Here is a 15074-nt window from a genome sequence, read left to right as displayed (position 1 = left end):
TCTCTCCCATGTTGGATGGATGCATGCATGGAGCACATTCTATATAATTGGTTCCTGGATGCTTGTTTTACATCCTGCTTCGTCACACTGTGATTGGTCAGGTGCTGATTTATCAGTTGCTGATTGGTCAGGTGCTGATATGTCATTTGATGATTGGGCAGGTGCTGAAATGGGGGATGGTGCTTTCCCAATTTCATGAGGCGGACTGCACTATGAGGTATGAGTAGTGTGTGTAGAGATGTTGTTTAGTGGGTCCCTGAGACATATATTTCCAGTCTGGTTAGAGAGACAGATATTCAAACTAAGAGGTTGAGGTGATGTTAGTTATAGAAGGTCACAGAGAGTTATTTGGTATTTTATTAGGATCCTCATTAGCTGTCGCAAAAGCAGCAGCTAATCTTCCAGAAAAACATGAAGTAATACATGCCCGCACGCACACACACGCACGCACACACACGCAAGCCCGCAAACACGCACGCACAACAGACACATTGCCACTACAAATAGACTTCACTTTATCTTCAGAGTTTTAACTTCTCTTAAAAGAACCAAAACAGCTTTAGACCTACACTTGAATGTGATTTTATGTGTACTGAGAGTAAACGTCATTCCAGTTTCCAATATGTTTGTCACTGTGTCTGCTCTACCTTAACCCACCCTTTTAGACTACAGTACTGGAAAGACTGATACTTCAGTGCCCTCCAAAGTGCAACAGAACTTTTTCACCGCCATGCAGTGATGCAGATAAAATAGCGAGTTCCTTTGAAAAAAGCTGAAGAAATCTATAATAATCTCCTTCTGGCCAGAGCCCATATCTGCACTCCAGCTCGGCTCTCTCTGCACATATTTAAAGGTCATCTCTAATTTTACAAGTGAAGTTAATGGTTGTTCCTACATGTCCATGAATTGGCTGATCTGTCAAGGAGAGCTTGTTTATGAGCCGTTTGTTACCCCTGCTGCTCCTGCCTTCTCCCCAACTCCCGTAGAGTTCCAGCCGCCTCACGCTGCTCCCGGCTGCGCCACCAGAGCTCATTCCATTGGTCGTAAAATACAGAATTGCCCCGATTCATCACTGAATTAGTGGGAGCCTGACAGCCCACTGCCGAGCCCAGCCACAAGGCTGAGAATCGGTGATCCAGGTAGGGCTACAGTCACAAACTATTATTATATAAACTGATTAGCGAAGGTTGTCCTGTCAACCCTGGCCTGGGCAGCTAACTCTGGCTTGAGTTATGCACTCTGTTACATCATGCCATGCCAGAGTCTACGGTGGGAGTGGGCAGGAGCTACACAAATACTATACCAATATTAATACAGTACTATACTATACCAATATTAATACTGATATTAATACTATAATATACTTTACTTTAATACTATACTTTACCAATACTATACTATAATGGACTCCCGAGTGGTGCCTCGGACTAAGGTACTTAGCTAATATATATATATATATATATATACTACTACAAATCAAATTTTATTTGTAACATACACATGGTTAGTAGATGTTAATGCGAGTGTAGCGAAATGCTTGTGCTTCTAGTTCCGACAGTGCAGTAAAATCTAACAAGTAATCTAACAATTCCCCAACAACTACCTAATACACACAAATCTAAAGGGATGAACGAGAATATGTATATGTATACCATTTACAGATGGTAAAAAATACAGTATATACATGTGATATGAGTAATGTAAGATATGTAAACATTATTGAAGTGGCATTATTTAAAGTGTGATTGTTTAAAGTGACTAGTGATTCATTTATTAAAGTGGCCAGTGATTGGGTCTCAATGTAGGTAGCAGCCTCTCTGAGTTAGTGATTGCTGTTTAGCATTCTGATGGCCTTGAGAAAGAAGCTGTTTTTCAGTCTCTCGGTCCCTTTGATGCACCTGTACTGACCTCGCCTTCTGGATGGTAGCGGTGTGAACATGCAGTTGCTCGGGTGGTTGATGTCCTTGATGATCTTTTTGGCCTTCCTGTAACATCGGATGCTGTAGGTGTAATGGATGGCAGGTAGTTTGCCCCCGGTGATGCGTTGTACAGTCCGCACCACCCTCTGGAGAGCCTTGTGGTTGAGGGCGGTGCAGTTGCCGTACCAGAATGTGATACAGCCCGACAGGATGTTCTCGATTGTGCATCTGTAAAGGTTTGTCAGGGTTTTGGGTGACAAGCCAAATTTCTTCAGCCTCCTGAGGTTGAAGAGGCGCTGTTGTGCCTTCTTCACCACACTGTCTGTGTGAGTGGACCATTTCAGTTTGTCTGTGATGTGTATGCCGAGGAACTCAAAACTTTCCACCTTCTCCACTGCTGTCCCTTCGATGTGGATAGGGGGGTGCTCCCTCTGCTGTATCCTGAAGTCCACGATCATCTCCTTTGTTTTGTTGACATTGAGTGAGAGGTTGTTTTCCTGACACCACACTCCGAGTGCCCTCACCTCCTCCTTGTAGGCTGTCTCGTCCTTGTTGGTAATCAAGCCCACTACTGTTGTGTCGTCTGCAAACTTGATGATTGAGTTGGAGGCGTGCATGGCCACGCAGTCGTGGGTGAACAGGAGTACAGGAGGGGGCTGAGCATGCACCCTTGTGGGGTCCCAGTGTTGAGGGTCAGCGAAGTGGAGATGATGTTTCTTACCTTCATCACCTGTGGGTGGCCCGTCAGAAAGTCCAGGACCCAATTGCACAGGGCGGGGTTGAGACCCAGGGCCTCCAGCTTGATAATGAGCTTGGAGGGTACTATGGTGTTGAATGCTGAGCTGTAGTCAATGAACAGCATTCTTACATAGGTATTCCTTTTGTCCAGATGGAATAAGGCAGTGTGCAGTGTGATGGCAATTGCTTCATCTGTGGACCTGTTGGGGCGGTATGCAAACTGAAGTGGGTCTAGAGTGGCCGGTAAGGTGGAGGTGATATGATCCTTGACTAGTCTCTCAAAGCACTTCATGATGACAGATGTAAGTGCTACAGGGCGATAGTCATTTAGTTCAGTTATCTTTGCCTTCTTGGGTACAGGAACAATGGTAGCCATCTTGAAGCATGTGGGGACAACAGACTGGGATAGAGAGCAATTGAATATGTCTGTAAACACATCAGCCAGCTGTTCTGTGCATGCTTTGAGGATGCGGCTAGGGATGTCATCTGGGCCAGCAGCCTTGAGAGGGTTAACACGTTTAAATGTTTTACTCACGTCAGCTACGGAGAAGGGGGGGTGGGGGTGCAGTCCTTGTTTAAGCGGGCTGCAACGGTGGCACTGTGTTAGTGTTTAGCCTGTCTGGAAGCGTGACGTCGGTGTCCGTGACGTGGCTGGCTTTCTTTTTTGTAGTCCGTGATTTCCTGTAGACCCTGCCACATACGTCTCGTGTCTGAGCCGTTGAATTGCGACTCCACCTTGTCCCTGTACTGGCATTTCACTTGTTTGATTGCCTTGCGGAAGGAATAGCTACACTGTTTATATTCAGACATATTCCCAGACCTCATTCCATGGTTAAATGCGGTGGATTGCGCTTTCAGTTTTGCGCGAATGTCACCATCCATCCACGGATTCTGGTTATGGTAGGTTTTAATAGTCACAGTGGGTACAACATCTCCAATGCACTTCTTTATAAACGCACTCACCGAGTCAGCGTATAGGTCGATGTTGTTCTCCGAGGCTGACCGGAACATATTCCAGTCCGGTGATCAAAACAATCTTGAAGTGTGGCTTCCGATTGGTCAGACCAGCGTTGAATGGTTCTCGACACTGGTACATCTTATTTGAGTTTCTGCCTATAAGACAGAAGGAGCAAGATGGCGTCGTGGTCGGATTTGCCGGAGGGAGGACAGGGGAGGGCTTTGTATGCATCGCGGAAGTTAGAGTAGCAGGGGTCGAGGGTATTGCGCATGCGAGTAGCATAATCAATATGCTGGAAGAATTGAGGTAGACTTGTTCTCAAATTTTCTTTGTTAAAATACTATACTAATACTATACTATACTCTACTAATACTGTACTATAATATAATTTACTTTCCATTTCAGGTACATTTTCGGCAGATAATAAATCCCACAAACTAAGCAGAGCAGGCTCATGTAATTAATCGTACCAAAATCAGAATTGTCTGCTTACCCTGACATTTTGTAAGTGTAGTCGTTAATGGTGTAGTTGTTAAAGGTTTCTAAACTATTGTTCTCCATGCACACTTTCACACACCGGTATATTACATTGTGTTGTTACCTACAGAGTGCTGTAACCTACATTAACTGATATCCTCTGATGATGTTGTAATATAGTTCAGGGTAGCTCCTCCAGTCCCACATGGCTATTTCCACACACTCTTACCCACACCAAGCTCCACAGAAGCTGGCAGTGAAGAAAACCGTGGTTGCCGTGGTGTTGCCGACAAATACAGATGCTTAGCCCTGCTCTCTATGTATAATATTGTGAAGGGTCGTTCTTCTTTACCCTGCGTTTGGTTTTTCCTACATTTCTGTTCTATTTCTCACCTCAAGCTCTGTAGCGCTATGCTAAAGGTACGCTAGCTGGTAATTTCCCTCAGTTTTATAATCTTTATCTTCCTTTCCTCTGGTCTCGGTCTCTCTCTTCCTCTCTCCATCTCCCCCTCTTTCTGTCTCTCTTTATCTTCCATTCCTCTGGTTTTTTTCTCCGTGAGCGGAGCGTGTCCTACACATCTGATGGTGTAATCTCCCTAGCGGAGCGCTTCATTTAAATAATGCCTTTTACAGGGTCATCACCACTCCTCTCTCCCATTGACACCTTTCTCTCATAGGTTGGCTAATACAGAAATTTACACCCCGGATTTTCACTCTCACAGGGCAGTATTCTGACTCAAAATGCCCTGTGGAAGTTTTCAGTAGGTGAGACACCAAAAAGCAAGATCTGAAAACACCATCCGGAAAACCACTATTTGCAGTTGACTGAGTGTCATCTATCCCAATCCTAATTTCATTACATCCGCTTCATCTGTATTTAGACTGGTTGACAGTAGACTGATACATATTACGGACAGGTCAGAAAGATGCCTGGATGCTAATCCATAATACAGTTTGACACCGGTCTTTCAGTAACATCACGTCCTATTGGCCAGTCTGCCTGTCCATCATTTGACTGGGAAAAGGCTGTCATTTTACATTGGCTAGTCTGACACCTGTCTGTCATGGCTGGTAAAAAGCTCACCCTATTGTTGGTCGGTATGGCTTCCTCTCTCTTAGCCACTCAATGAAAGCGATGAGAGCCTTTCAGCGGATGATTTGGCCTAGAACAAAACGAAAGGCACAGCGGGTGCCATGGCATGGCAGTATACCCTACCCTTCCTCACTGGCAGCTTACAAGCCCCCAATATTCATACAATGTTCCCACAGTGTCCCTGCAACGTTACAGAGCAACCAGTGCCATGCGATTATCATAGTCACACAGCCTTAGACGATGTCATGAGAGAGGGGGAAAAAAACAATTGAGCATTAGAATGTGCTGGTTGGTAGAAAGCTGGCTTCAAACCTCCTCCTTGTCGCGGGAGAGAGAGAGAGAGAGCGAGAGAGACAGAGAGAGAGAAAGAGAGAGAGGCTTGGATGACACTGGCAGACAAATCACATCGCTCTGCACCCTGAACGTCTGAACTGAATACGATAAGGCTTCATTACAATATGTTTATTTCCTCCTATTGAAAGGGCTGCTAAAACAAAAGGTTACTTGATTATTTTGCTTGATCATTGTAGCATTCAAGGCGTCTGTTTGAAAGGGAGAGTGAACAATGGGATCGGCTCACAGGGAGAAGGGGAGAGAAGGGGAGGCTGATGTGCATACAAGGCAAGGAGGATGGCTCTGACATCCATGGGATCTGCCTGCTACCTGCCTGACTGTCCAGTTGAACACAATGGGCTCACGAGACAGAGACAGACACACAATAAAGCCGAGACTGTCAGTCCTGTTCATCCCCTGTCCATCCACTGCCATGGCTACTGTCCCCTGAGAGCATGGACTAACTCATATATTAGTTTTTCCTGATTCATAGAATACATTTTGACTGATTTCACAATAGGCTTGATATTTGATAGGCTTGATAGAATTGATAGAGCTGTCTGGGACCAGGGAATCAATGCAAGAGTGGGCTCTGATGGGGGGTATTTAGGCCTTGAAGCGATACAATTAAATCTACAGAAAATATTTGTGGTAATTTGGTTTAGAGATAAATTATGTTTATACCAATTTGAAAGTTAGCCTTCTGTCTTCATTTTGTCCAAACATCCATAAAGTAAAGACAAGCATATCCATGTTACTAGCCTAAGAAACAAGGTTCATGAAATTGTTAACTTGCTAGTAACAAATAACATACATTTACTGACTATCTCTGAAATTCACTCAAATAATACATTTGATGATACAGTGGTAGCAAGACATGGTTTCAACATCTTCATGTTGCCGTTTGTTTTGTGTCATATTCCTGTAAAGCTTAAAGAGGATCTCATGTCAAATGCTGTTGAAGTAATATGGCTACAGGTTCATCTGCCTCACCTAAAACACATTCTGATGGAAGCTGCTATAGACCACCAAGTGCTAACAGTAAGTATCTGGATAATAGGTGTGAAATTCTTGATAGTGTATGTGATATCCACAGAGAGGTATATTTTCTGGGTGACCTAAATATTGACTGGCTATCATCAAGCTGCCCACTCAAGAAAAAGTTTCAAACTGTAACCAGTGCCTGCAACCTGGTTCAGGTTGTCAGTCAACCTTACAGGGTAGTTACAAACTGCACAGAAATTAAATCATCAACATGTATTGATCACATCTTTACTAATGCTGCAGAAATCTGCTTTAAAGCGGTATCCATATCCATCTGATGTAGTGATCACAATATAGTAGCCATATCTAGGAAAACCAAAGTTCCAAAGGCTGGGCCTAATATAGTGTATAGTCTGGTGTGTAATGAGGAGCAACCAGATGCTGCACTTGACACAATTATGAAATAAGCATGCACCAATGAAGAAAATGACTGTAAAAACTGTTAAATCCCAGTTGATTGATGAGGAATTGAAAAATTGTACGGTAGATGTCAAGCCTGCTCCCCCTCCCTGGCGCACAAAGGCGCCAGGCTCCCCAGCGTTATGCACTCCTGCCACCATGAGTACGCACACCTGCCTTCCCCCGTCACGCACATCAGCGTATTATTGGACTCACCTGGACTCAATCACCTGTGTCATTACCTCCCCTATATCTGTCTGTTCCCAAGCTCTGTTCCCTGCTTCAGGGTAATGTTTGTTTGTCTTTGCATACCCGGTCCTGACGCTGTCTCTGTCCTGTTTGATGTCTGTTCCATATTAAATGTTCTACTCCCCGTACCTGCTTCTCTTCTCCAGCGTCGGTCTTTATAGAATCCTGAAGCCATCATAGGAAGATTCGGGGAGCGCTGGCTTTCCGATTGGTGGTGACGTCGGGTCCGAGGGCCACCGCCGATGGAACCGGGGGTGCCTAAGCCAGCTCGCTCCAGAGGTTTTCTTGTCCCGGTTGGCTCAGCAGGCGCCCATCCCACTTCAGGCCTCAGCCGGATCACCAGGGTTTTTGCCTCAGCCGGCTTGCCAGAAGTTCACACTTCAGCCGGCTCATCAGGCTCCCACATTCCAGCAGGATCATCAGACTGTTACACCTCAACCGGGTCGTCAGGCTCTCACGGCTCAGCCAGTTCGCTAGGCTCCCACGCCCCTGCCGGTTCGTTGGACTGTCACGCCCCAGCCGGCTGGTCTAGCGCCCAGGCCTCGGCCCGTCAGGCTCGCCCAGGTGGGACAGCGTGTGGTGCCCCTAGAGGGGTGGGGGGTACTGTCACGCCTGCTCCCTCTCCCCCTCCCTGGCACTCGAAGGCGCCAGGCTCCCCAGCGTTACGCACTCCTGCCACCATCAGTACGCATACCTGCCTTCCCCCGTCACGCACATCAGCGATTATTGGACTCACCTGGACTCCTGTGTCACTACCTCCCCTATATCTGTCTGTTCCCAAGCTCTGTTCCATATTAGCTGTTCTACTCCCCGTACCTGCGTCGGTCCTTACAGTAGAAAGGGATGAGGCCAAAGGAATGGCAAATAAGTCTGGATGCACAGCTGATTGGCAAACGCACTGTAAATTGAGAAATCATGTGACTAAACTGAACTAAAAGAAGAAGAAACAATAATATGAAACTAAGATAAATGATATAAAGAAATTTATGAATTTATAAAATGATTTTTTTTTTTAAACGGCAACCTCGGCTCCATCATTCATTGAATAAGATGGCTCATTCATCACAAAACCCACTAATATTGTCAACTACTTTAATGATTTTGTCATTGGCAAGATTAGAAAATGTAGACATGACATGTCAACAACAAATTCTGAACCTACACACCCATGCATAACTGACCAAATTATGAAAGACAAGCACTCTAATTTTGAATTCCATAAAGTGAGTGTAGCAGAGGTGAAAAAATCATTGTTGTCTAGCAACAATGACAAGCCACCTGGATCTGACAACATACTGTAGATGGAAAATGACTGAGCATGAGAGAGGACAATATTGCAACTCCTATTTGCCATCTCTTCAATCTAAGCCTACAGGAAAGTATGTGCCCTCAGGCCTGGAGGGAAGCAAAAGTCATTCCTCTACCCAAGATTAGCAAAGTGCCCTTTACTGGCTCAAACAAACAACCAAGAAGCCTGTTACCAACCCTTAGTAAACTTTTGGAAAAAATGGTGTTTGACCAGATACAATGCCATTTCACAGTAAACAAATGAACAATAGGTTTTCAGCACACTTATAGGGAAGGGCATTCAACATGTACGGCACAAACATAAATGGCTGGCTGAGAGAACTTGATAATAAAAATATTGTTTTAGACTTCAGTGCAGCTTTTGACATAATCGATCATAATCTGCTGCTGGAAAAACATACAGTACATTCGGAAAGTATTCAAACCCCTTCACTTTTTAGACATTCTGTTACGTTACGGTCTTATTCTAAAATGGATGAAATAGTTTTTCCTCTCATCAATCTACACACAATACCCCATAATGAAAAAGCAAAACCTGTTTTTTTTTTACATTTTTGCAAATGTATATAAAAAAACTGGAAATATCGCATTTACTTAAGTATTCAGACCCTTTACTCAGTAGTGTGTTGAAGCACCTTTGGCAGTGATTACAGCCTCGAGTCTTCTTGGGTATGAAGCTACAAGCTTGGCACACCTGTATTTGGGGAGTATCTCCCATTCTTCTCTGCAGATCCTCTCAAACTCTGTCAGGTTGGATGGGGAGCATCGCTATTTTCAGGTCTTTCCAGAGATTTTAGATCGGGTTCAAGTCTGGGCTCTGGCTGGGACACTCAAGGACATTGAGACTTGTCCCGAAGAAACTCCTGCATTATCTTGGCTTTGTGCTTAGGGTTGTTGTCCTGTTGGAAGGTGAACCATTGCTCCAGTCTGAGGTCCTGAGCGCTCTGGAGCAGGTTTTCATCAAGGATCTCTCGGTACTGTTCTCTGTTCAACTTTGCCTCGATCCTGACTAGTCTCCCAGTCTCTGCCGCTGTTAAACATCCCCACAGCATGAGGCTGCCACTACCATGCTTCACTGTAGGGATGGTATTGGCCAGTTGATGAGCGGTGCCTGGTTTCCTCCAGACGTGACGTTTGGCATTCAGGCAAAATAGTTCAATCTTGTTTTCATCAGACCAGAGAATCTTGTTTCTCATGGTCTGTGAGTCCTTTAGGTGCCTTTTGGCAAACACCAAGCGGGATGTCATGTGCCTTTTACTGAAGAGTGGCTTCCGTCTGGCCACTCTACCATAAAGGCCTGATTGGTGGAGTGCTGCAAAGATGGTTTTCTTTCTGGAAGGTTCTCCCATCTCCACAGAGGAACTCTGGAGCTCTGTCAGAGGGACCATCGGGTTCTTGGTCACCTCGCTGACCAAGGCCCTTCTCCCCCAATGGTTCAGTTTGGCCGGGAGGCCAGCTCTAGGAAGAGTCTTGGTGGTTCCAAACTTCTTCCATTTAAGAATGGGCCACTGTGTTCTTGGGAACCTTTAATGCTGCAGAAATTTTTTAGTACCTTTCCCCAGATCTGTGCCTTGACACAATCGTATCTCAGAGCTCTATGGACAATTCCTAGACAGGTGGGACCATATATAGACAGGTGTGTGCCTTTCCAAATCATGTCCAATCAATCGAATTTACCACAGGTGGACTCCAATCAAGTTGTAGAAACATCTCAATGAGGATCAAGGGAAACAGGATGCACCCGAGCTCCATTTTGAATCTCATAGCAAAGGGTCTGAATACTTATGTAAATAAAGTATTTCTGTTTTTATTTTTAATACATTTGCAAACATTTCTAAAAACCTGTTTTCACTTTGTCATTAAGGGGTATTGTGAGGGGAAACCATTGATCAATTTTAGAGTAAGGCTGTAACATAACAAAATGTGGGAAAAGTAAAGGGGTCTGAATACTTTCCCGAAGGCACTGTATATGTTATGGCTTTACATCCCCTGCTATATTGTGGATTGTGAGTTACCTGTCTAACATAACACAGAGGGTGTTCTTTAATGGAAGCCTCTCCAACATATTCCAGGTAGAGTCAGGTATTCCCCAGGGCAGCTGTCTAGGCCCCTTACTTTTTAAAATGTTTACTAATGACCTGTCACTGGCTGTGAGTTAAGCCTGTGTGTCTATGTATGCTGATGACTCAACACTATACACGTCAGCTACCACAGCAATAGAAATCACTACAACCCTTAATGTGTGGCAAGAAATAAGTTAGCCCTAAATATTTCAAAACAAAACGCATTGCATTTGGGACAAATCATCATAATTCTTGTAATGAATAATGTGGAAATTGAGCAACTTGAGGAGACTAAACTGCTTGGAGTAACTCTGGATTGTAAACTGTCATGGTCAAAACATATTGATGCAACAGTAGCTAAGATGGGGAGAAGTCTGTCCATAATAAAGCACTGCTCTTCCTTCTTAACAACACTATAAGAATATGGAACAGTGGGTACTGTGAAGAGACACACACAGGCACAGACACATACATACATACATACACATGATAACATAAACACTATACACACTTAAACATGGATTTTGTGTTGTAGATATGTGGTAGTAGAGTCGTGGCCTGAGGGCACATGCTTAATGTGTTGTGAAATCTGTTATGAAATGTATTGTAAGGTTTTAAAAATGGTATATAACTGCCTTAATTTTGCTGGACCCCAGGAAGAATAGCTGCTACCTTGGCAGCAGTTTATGGGATCCATAATAAATGCAAATACTAAAGCATAGCATACTAACAGAAGTACTTTGTCAGTATTCAGTATTTCCTGTAGATAAGCCCAAAAGAAGATCATATTCTTCAATTTGCAATCGAAGCAAGAAAACTTGTATAATTTTCACACTTCTATACCAAAGTGATCAATGTTTGAGCTTATCTGCTAGACTATCTCAGTGTGAGAAGAGACAGAAACTCAAGTGAGGAAGTGTGGGTTTAACCTCTGAGCTTGGACTCTGTGTCCTGAGTGCTGATTGGTCGGGTGAAGAGGGCTCTGATTGGGGCCAGCTCTCACTAACTAGCCAGTAATTGAGGAGCTGATTGTTCTGCGTGTGAATTAAGGTGAAGGGGAAACTAACCTGTCTGCCTGTCTCTGCTCATCTCTGCCAAGTTTAGTCTGCAACACTTTGTGTAGGTACAATGCTTTATAACTTGTTACAACTATGTATAAGGCATTATAAGGCATTATAACAGCATCATAATGCATTTTACCTGTGGGCTTTAAGTAAAGTGTTACAGTTCAGTAAATTAATGTGAGGAGGGTGTTGTTGCCAGTTGAATCTCTGACCGTAGCATTTTTGTGTTTTTGTAATGCAAGTAGATTGAGTACATCAATTGATCATGCCACATAGGCCTGCCACATACTGTATGACTGATGTTGGTAGTCATTGATTTGATAGAAATTCACTGGTTTGGCTTTGTTCCATTGCTTCTTTAATAGAAGGACAGATTAGTATTATTATTATGCATGAAATATTGGCTTTGAATAATATGGGAACAGCAACACTACTAAAACAGAGAAAACAGAGGATTACAAGAGGCTTTTTGCTCCATAATGTGATTTTAAAAGAAAGAGTCTTACCTTTGTTCCATGTTTCCCAGTAAGGCTGGTGGGAGGTGGAGATTAGCTCAGAGAATGGAGTTTGTCTGAAAGCCGATTAGCCAGAACTGAAACAGGGCCAAATTGAGTTTTCTCTCTGTTAAAAAAAAGGCTGCTTGCTGTGTGTTCAGTCAAAAGTAAGAACTCTGAGAAATCATTCATATCATAATGAATGCCATTTCTACTTTGTGATCTTATGTTATTTTAATGCCTAGATGACATGCATTACATTGAATATTAGCAGGTAGACCGAGACGTGTTGTCATAATATAAATTGTGTCCTTAAAATGAACATATTTTTAAACGAGCATGATATTTGTACCATTCCATCATACATTATGACTGCATTATATTCTCAGAGGCATTTTAAATAGCCCAACTTCTGCATTTGAATGTCATTTAAATCTCATAGGATCTATTATTATGTCCTCTAGATCAGTGGTTCCCAACAAGGGGTACTAGGACCCCTGGGGGTACTTGACCTATCCACAGGGGGAACTTAAAAAGACTCATGGGTCCATAGGGTTACTGGTAAAACGCACGTGAGGGGTACTTCATGGGTACTCCGGGCAGAGCCAAATTCAGTTGGTGGTACGGTAACCAAAAAAGGTTGGGAACCACTGCTCTAGGTAGCTCTAAACACCACATAGCTTTAGTTGACTCTCTTTTGTTCCTATATTGCCACCTAATGGATACAAATAGTACATATCATTGTTCCTTTTGAATTGTTTTTTAAATTATTTTTTATGTCACCCAAAATCCCTTTAACTGCTTTTAAAACACAAATTATAATTTCAAATGTTGGAAATTGTAAGACCTACATAAATTCCCCTTCAATGCGTCCATTGAATGATGGGCCTACACCTGAAAGTGTAGTTACGATTGGCCTAAGAGGTATATGGTTCAAGATGCAAAGGCTGAAAAGAAGCCAGCATCCTGTACGCAAAGGATCAAAACTCACATTCTGCTTGACTTTTGAGACTGCGTATGATTGACAAATGGATATGTCAAATTGGGATTTCCAAATCGATGTCTCAAGTTTAACGTTAAAGTTTATTGTTTGAATACTTCAGACTAAATCGACAGGCTTTTTTAAGTTTGGATGTATCATAACTCAAGGCGAGACCCAGATGCAGACACAGGAGGTAGATGGTTGGAGTCTTAGATGTTTAATAATCCAAAAAGGAGTAGGCAAAAGAATGGTCGTGGACAGGCAAAAGGTCAAAACCAGATCAGAGTCCAGGAGGTACAGAGTGGCAGACAGGTTCGAGGTCAAGGCAGGTAGAATGGTCAGGCAGACGGATACAGAGTCCAGAATCAGGCAAGGGTCAAAACCAGGAGGACTAGAAAAAGGAGAAATAGCAAAAGCAGGAGAACGGGAAAAACCGCTGGTTGACTTGGACATACAAGACAAACTGGCACAGAGAGACAGAAAATACACTTCGGAAAATAAGCGACACCTGGAGAGGGTGGAGACAATAACAAGGACAGGTGAAACAGATCAGGGTGTGACAGGATATATCCAAATATAACCGAGCCGTGACCCACTGTCATCCACTTAACATTCTGCATGTTTCAGCCTGCGTAATGTGTTGGTTTGAGGCTATTTACAGTCCATGTGACAGTGCTTTTTTGTAGCCTGTACTGTATTGTATGGTACCCTATACCCTACTCCTCAGTCACTGTATAAACTAGCTAACAGCAGTGTTATCTGACAGACTGTCTGTCACTCCTCTCCTCCTCAAGGCCACAGCTATGAAATAGCTACAGTTGAAGTCGGAAGTTTACATACACCTTAGCCAAATACATTTCAACTCAGTTTTTCACAATTCCTGACTTTTAATCCTAGTAAAAATTCCCTGTCTTAGGTCAGTTAGGATCACCCCTTTATTTTAAGGATGTGAAATGTCAGAATAATAGTAGAGAGAATGATTTATTTCAGCTTTTATTTCTTTCATCACATTCCCAGTGGGTCAGAAGTGTACATACACTCAATTAGTATTTGGTAGCATTGCCTTTAAATTGTTTAACTTGGGTCAAACGTTTCTGGTAGCCTTCCACAAGCTTCCCACAATAAGTTGGGTGTCACGTCCTGACCCTAGTAAGATGTCATTTTCTATAGTAGAGTAGGGCAGGGTGTGACAGGGGGTGTTTTGTGTTGTTCTATGTGTTCTATTTCTATGTTTAAGTTCTAGTTTGTCTATTTCTATGTTGGGATTTTTTGTGGTTGATCTCTAATTGGAGGCAGCTGATCCTTATTTGCCTCTGATTAGAGATCATATTTAAGTAGGAGTTTTTCTCTTCCTGTTTGTGGGTTATTATTTTTTGAGTATTGTGTTTTTCTCTCTGCGTCACGGTTTGTTGTTTTGTTTTTTCAAGTAATTTAAGTGTATTGCATTTCAGTTTCACGTTTAATAAATATGTGGAACTACGAACACGCTGCATTTTCGTCCGCTCCTTCGAACAGCCGACATTGGGTGAATTTTGGCCCATTCCTCCTGACAGAGTTGGTGTAACTGAATCAGGTTTGTAGGCCTCCTTGCTCGCACACATTTTTTCAGTTCTGCCCACAAATTTTCTATGGGATTGAGGTCAGGGCTTTGTAATGGCCACTCCAATACCTTGACTTTGTTGTCCCTAAGCCATTTTGCCACGTCTTTGGAAGTATGCTTGGGGTCATTGTTCATTTAGAAGACCCATTTGCGACCAAACTTTAACTTCCTGACTGATGTCTTGAGACGTTGCTTCAATATACAGTGAGGGAAAAAAGTATTTGATCCCCTGCTGATTTTGTTTGTTTGCCCACTGACAAAGAAATGATCAGTCTATAATTTTAATGGTAGGTTTATTTGAACAGTGAGAGACAGAATAACAACAAAAAAATCCTGAAAAACACGTCAAAAAT

The sequence above is a fragment of the Salmo salar genome, chromosome ssa14 (genome assembly GCF_905237065.1).
Source record: "Salmo salar chromosome ssa14, Ssal_v3.1, whole genome shotgun sequence".
Taxonomy (NCBI): Eukaryota; Metazoa; Chordata; class Actinopteri; order Salmoniformes; family Salmonidae; genus Salmo; species Salmo salar.
This window is presented reverse-complemented; position numbering follows the sequence as displayed.